The sequence below is a fragment of the Pteropus medius genome, unplaced genomic scaffold (genome assembly GCF_902729225.1).
Source record: "Pteropus medius unplaced genomic scaffold, Ma_sr-lr_union100, whole genome shotgun sequence".
NCBI classification, from domain to species: domain Eukaryota; kingdom Metazoa; phylum Chordata; class Mammalia; order Chiroptera; family Pteropodidae; genus Pteropus; species Pteropus medius.
This window is the reverse complement of record NW_024352783.1, coordinates 11,352,609-11,359,243: the sequence shown is the minus strand read 5'-3', so window position 1 is coordinate 11,359,243 and position 6,635 is coordinate 11,352,609.

Genomic DNA, 6,635 nt, shown 5'->3' with positions numbered 1-6,635 from the left:
TTTAATTGTGAACTTGGGCAAGTCATTTGCCTCTCTTGGGTGTCAGACACAATTTGGGTTTAATGATGATTTGTGGAGAATCAAATGTGAAAATAATCGATAGGTTTTTAAAATATATATATATGTGTTATATTATCTGCAGAGGCACCTCTCAATAACATAGGTAGAATGAGTGGAGTATAATGATAAACACCCTCCAATTCCTGTTTTTTGCTTTGGACTAGTTATTTTTTCTGTATATGCATTCTTTATTTTTTTTCTTGCCAGACCCACATGTAACTCAGCTCACACTGGAAGGGGCTTATTGCCAAGATCATATTTCCTCACTGACATCATCCAAAGTATTATTTTCCATTGCTACTCTGCAGGCCCATTCCACTATTACCCTTCCTCCACATCTCCAAAGTGGGCCTAGAACATTAGCTTGTCCTGGCCCTCTACTAAGGCCACTGAAGGAATTCTTTCTTGTAATATTACTGGTAGAGATTTATTTCAAGTTTCTGAAGAGAGGTCAGGTAAATTGACCTCGAATATACCCTTTAGTCATGAGAGTCTATGGTTCTTAGATTCTATAACCTACTGAATGAATGAGATATGATCCACTTCTCTCCCCATCTGTCTACCAATAAAGTGAAGTTGACAGGGGCCCTGGGTGATTTCAAGTTTACTTTAGTGAAAAATGAAATTCAGGATTTTATAGATACTGATTTTTATGTCTCTTTTAATGGAGCTTGAAAAGGTGTGACCTATTATTTAGAACAAAATCTCTTGTGAACCACTTTCCATCTGATTTACATCTAGTTCAGACATGTGGTGTTCTTTCCTTATCATGTCCTGTTGAGAGAGTAAGAAAATATAAACCATGACATGCTGGAAATGCTTTCCACCAGGTTTGTCAAGCTTGAGGAAGGCATGCAAGAGCCACACTGACCATGTGTTGCTCCTGTGACTGTGTTTCTTTGATTCTTTTGGTCTCTCAGTCCTGGGTTCTGGATGAGCCTGGACATAATCTACAGCAGGGAGGCACTGTTTTCCTGCATTCCCTCTCCCACTGCTCAGGAGCAGTCCAGTGTAGAATCTTCATTTGATTGTGCTCATATTCAGACCTGACTCAGTGCTTGACTTCTCCTGAGTGTTGTCTCTCAGGTCCCTTAGAGACAACATACCCAGAATGGAACTCCATCTTAACCTTAACTTATTCTTGTCTTTCAGTAGCTCCTCTGATTTCATTCTGATCTCTTCAAAGCTAGTCTCCACACAGCCTCCAGAGTATTATTTGAAAAATTCAGATCACATGATATCTTCTCCATCATCAACTCTTTCAGTGGTTTCCTTATTATATTTACAATAAAAATCCAACTTCTCTCTAGGAAGTCAACGTCTTCCATGATCTACTCCACCTCCAACTTCCATCACTCAGGATGGGTATTGTTCTTTTCATTTGTTTGTTCATTTACCTCAATGCCTTTTTCATACCACCCCTTCTGTCTGGAATCCTGTTCTCATATTCTTCCTATTAAATTCACGTTAATTATCTAATATTTAACTCAGAGTCTTCTTTAAATCTCTGCTCTTAGTTCTTTCCCTCCTGCCATGAGGCAGTGCTTTTATTTCATAGTACTCAAAATACTCATAATATCACTGGATTTACCAGATCGTGTTGCAAATTTCTGCTAAAATATCTGCCACCTTAACTAGATTGTGAGTCTCTGAGGACATTAGCAATGTCATATTTATTACTTTATGCCCAGAGTCCAGCACAGGGATTGACTGATAAATGTTGGTTCAATGAATGAATGAATTTGTTGGTAATTACCTAACTCAGCTCCTCCTCACAACCTTCATGCCCCCTTGGGTTACTGTGTAGATGGGTTACTCATTCATCTTTATGCCTTTCTGCTCATCTCCAGCACAGGCACACAACAGGAAATAAGCAAATGTTTGCTGAATAAACAATATTATTGTTTAGATTCAATGATTTTTGAAGTAAAGGAGCAGACATAAATGAAGGCCAGCCAGCCTACCTGGACCCAATAAGGGCAAGAGATAAGAAGATTTTTCACATGGGCCTATTGACTTCTTTTAGTTGAATTCATTCACTATAGATTTGCTGGAAAAGAGTCTCAGTTCTCTCTCAAAACTTCATCCTCTGGTTCAGGCATAGATCTGGTATCTTACATGTACTCATCATTTGAATCTCCTGGAAAAAAAGCAGATGCTTATAGCCTAACTGCCTGGCTTCCCTGCCCTGGGCCATGGAGCAGGTCCTTGTGCACTGCATGGTATCCAGGTCAGTTCTCTGTGAGTGGGCGTTCTTTCTGTCCTGCCTCCACATCACTGCCTTGCCTAGAGTGAGAGTTGATCAGATTCACCTGCAATCAAACATTTTTGCTTTCTTATAATTATTTTGAGTCTTGTAATAAAATACTTCCATTATCTCATTTGATTTTTAATTTTATATGAATAACCTCACAAATATAATCTGTGACATATGTAGAGCAGTTTAAAGAATAATAGTAGAATAAACATGTATCTAACACTCAAAATAAGCAATAGGACTTTGTAAAACCTTTAAAGTTCCCTTCTCAATTATATTCTACTCTTCTCACAGAGGTAACCAAAATTCTGAAACTTACAATTCCTTTGCCTTTTTAAAAATACATAATTCTAAATAGTATATTGTTTAATTTTACCTATTTTTAACTTTATTGTAATAAAATTTTTTTCTGCCGGTGTTTTTCTCAGACATATATATATATATTTTTTACTCAGTATTTCACTTATGAAAGTTATACACGTTGACTGCCATTGTTTTACATACCATTTTTCATTCATTTTCTCTCAATGGACATTTTTTCCCCTAGTGTTTTGTTAGTACAAACAGCACTGCTATGAACAATCTTGTACATGCTTAAGGAAAATGTATGAGTTCCTGAAACCATGAAAGAGAATTGTAGCTATAGGTTAGATATCTCTTCAAATTCACTGAACTACTATTACTCCACATCCTCACTAACATTTGATATTGGGAGATATTTCAATTTATGACTACAAATTGTGGAAAATAGTATATTAGGTAGTTCCTGAGTCTTTGGACATAACTTCAGTAAACCTTGGTAGCTTCTTTGCTTTCTGGTATTTCAAGATGCTCCCAGATTCTCTTGGTACATTTCTTATCACAGACCTAGAAACACAATTTCTCCAAGAAGTCTTAATTCCATTTAATTGAAAACAATATTTAGAGGCTATAAGCTTAGTAACTGTGGTACTTTTAACAACTCTGATCATTTCTAGGACTTTTCAGTGCAAATAATTAGTAAATAAGTATTCTTTAAGATAAAATACAATATAAATAAGCTGAAATTTCTATTTAAATTGAGGACTACAGGATTTTGCTAAATTTTATCAATCTTACATCAACATTCTTTTTCTCAAGACAGAAGTCTTAGTTGCCAATGAACTGACTTTACTCATTTTTTTGTTTGTTTGTTTGTTATCTCATCATATATGGACATCAATCTTAAAATCTTTAAACACTGCCACAAGTAACATGTTTCTTGGAAGCTGTTTAGGAATTTTTTTTTTCAGGTCTTTTTGTACTTAGAGTTTGTCTCACTAAAGATCCAACATCAAATTACTGTGTTTTAAAATAATTTGAAAAAGTTTCTTTGTGTGGTAAGGCCACCAACTTAATATACAGCCAAGTACAGCTTTTGTTTCATTTTGCTTTCAATATTTAGAAATTGTTTTTTCTAATATAATTTTGTTTTATAATTTTGCAAAATTTTTGCCTAGTGCCATCCAGGTCAAATTTATAAACCAGAAATATTTTGGGGAGGGTAGATTTTAAGTTTGTCCCTGAACCTTGTTTCTTCCCTCCCCACAGATTTTTTTATTCTTCTAATTTTAATACAGGAAATATATGCATACATTCATATCCCTTTTTTATTTGATAAATAATAGAATGCTTTGTTTTTTCTCTACCTTTTCCCCCTCTCAATTGTATACTCTACATGTTACTCTGTAATTGTACATAGGAAGAGATATCCTTATACTTTTTTCAACTGTGGACTTTGTAGTTAACGTAGTTTATTCAATCAATGACCTGCTGGTGGATATTTGTTTTTGTTTTTTGTTCTTATTTTCACAAATGATACTGCAATGAAACCCTTTATGTATGCATTTTTTAGCATGTTTTTGGCTAGAATTTTAGCTTTTATTTAATTTTTATGATGAATGAATGTCAAATTTTGTCAAATGCCTTGTCTGCATCCTTGAAATATGTACAGCTTTGGCTTTTTTCTTCTCAGCTTTATTAGTATGATGGATTATGTAAGTGCTTTTTCTAATAAAGAAAAACCTTTATGTTTCTAGAATGTATCCTTTTTTATAAAGATTTTTTAAATATGGTATTAAATTCCGTTTGCTTTTATTGATTTAATATTTTTGCTCCAACATCCATAAGTGAGACGGATCTGTGGTTTTCTATTTTGGTTCAGTCTTGGTCAGGTTTAGAGATAGATGTCATATTTTGTTTCAGTTTTAGATACCATCTATTCTGCACAAATGTTTGCCACTAGTTTACACCTCTGCCCTCCACTCCAGACTTATCTATCCAGCTATCTTTGTAATATCGTCCCCCACCCTCCATGTGTAACAAGCATTTGAAACTGAGCTACTGACCTTCTCCTCACACTTGTTCTTCTGTAGTCTCCCTACCTCTGGAAATGTTAACTCCATCCTTCTACTTGTTCAAGCCATGAATCTCAGAGCTTTCCTTGGCCCCTCCTCCTCACATTCCACATCAGATCCATCAGCACCTTCTGCCAATTCTACTTCACATATATCCAAAGATAATCACACCCCACTTCTTTAACACTGAATCTCTTTCCAAGCTACCATCTCTTCTCCCTCATATTATTGCATTTACCTCCTTATTTTTCTCTCTGCTCTATCCAGACCATTCTAAACACAGCAGCGGGGGCAATTGTTTACAAATCAAGTTGTATGATGCTCCTTTTAAATCTCTACCCTTGAGTGGCTTCGCATTTGATGCATGTACTTTTTGGACTGGCCTGCAAGGCCTTCTGTGATCTAGTCCCATGTCATATCTCAGAACTTTATCTCCACCTCTTCTCTCCACTTACTCAGTACCAGTCACATGGCCTCTTGCTATAGGACAAACATGCCATATGTGCTCTAACTCCTCTGCCTAGAAGACTTCTTCACTATCCACATGGCTCTCTTCCTCACATCTTTACACTATTTGCTCAAATATAACTTTCTTAGTGAGGCTTTCTTGAACAAACCCTACCCTTGCCAGCACCTATCCCCTTTCTCTGCTTTCTTCTTCTCCATAGTATTTATTGTGTTGTGCCTATGTATTGTATTTGTTGGTTCATAGTTTCTTAGCTCCAGGAAGGCTAAGGTGTCTGTTTGGTTTGTTTTGTTCATTCAGTAAATATTTATTGAATTTTTTTTCCATTGCTTAACCCACCTTGGTCATTATCCCATTTATAGTTCTTGATGTATTAGGCTTGCTAATATTTTGTTTAAGATTTTTGTTTCTACGTCCACAGTGAAATTGGTCTATAAAATCTCTCCTCCAATGCAGTTCTTATCTGGCTTTGTTATTAAAAGAATCTGAAAATTATTTTCTTTTATCTACTTTTCTTGACCATTTAGTATAAGATTAAATTGAAAGTAAAACTTGCCAGTTTTCCTGGGCCTAGTGTTTTCTTTGTAGAAAAATTTTAAATAAAGATTTTTAGTATTTAAACCTTTCTCTTTTATTTATGAGTAACTTAGTAAATATATTCCTTTATGAACTTTTTTTTAATTGAGATTTTGTTTTTGTTGGCATACATAGGACTATTTTAATGAAAATTAATTAAAGTTAAAATTAAATTAAAAATCTAGTTCTTCAGTCACACTGGTCACATTACAAAAGCAAAGTGGTGACTGCTACCATATTGGATGACATGGACATAGAACATATTCATCATCACAGAAAATTCTGTTGGATAGCACTGGTATAAAATAGTCTTCCCCCAGATAGTTTCACAGCCGGCTTCTCTTTATTCATCATATCTTTGCACACACATCCTTACCAGTGAGGAGATTTTCTGACTACTCAGTTTGAAGTAGGCCTGCCATACCCACGATGACATCAGTCTGTTTTATTTTCTTTATAGTCCAATCACTTTCTGAAAGATCTTATTTCTCTGTCTCTCTCTGATATTGACACTTATAGTTTATAAGAATAGGGACCTTTCTGACTTAATTACCACTGAATCCTCAGAGTATAGAATAATGTTTTGGACAAAGTAGGTGTATTTATACATACATACATGCGTGCGTGTGTGTGTGTGTGTGTGTGTGTGTGTGTGTGTGTGTGTAATGAAGTAGATTGATTGATCAGGAAACTCCATCAATGGCAAGTTGAGACATATACATAAAAAGCATAAAGTTGTACATAATATTATTTTTTAAATCTCTAAGTTCTCCCTTTTCATTCTTAGTAGTTTTCATTTGTGCCTTTTCATTTTCTCTAACTTATGTCTCTTATGAGTCAGTCTCACCAGAGGGTTGCTTATTTCACTAGTTTCTCTCAAAAGAATAGCTTTGACCTTTAT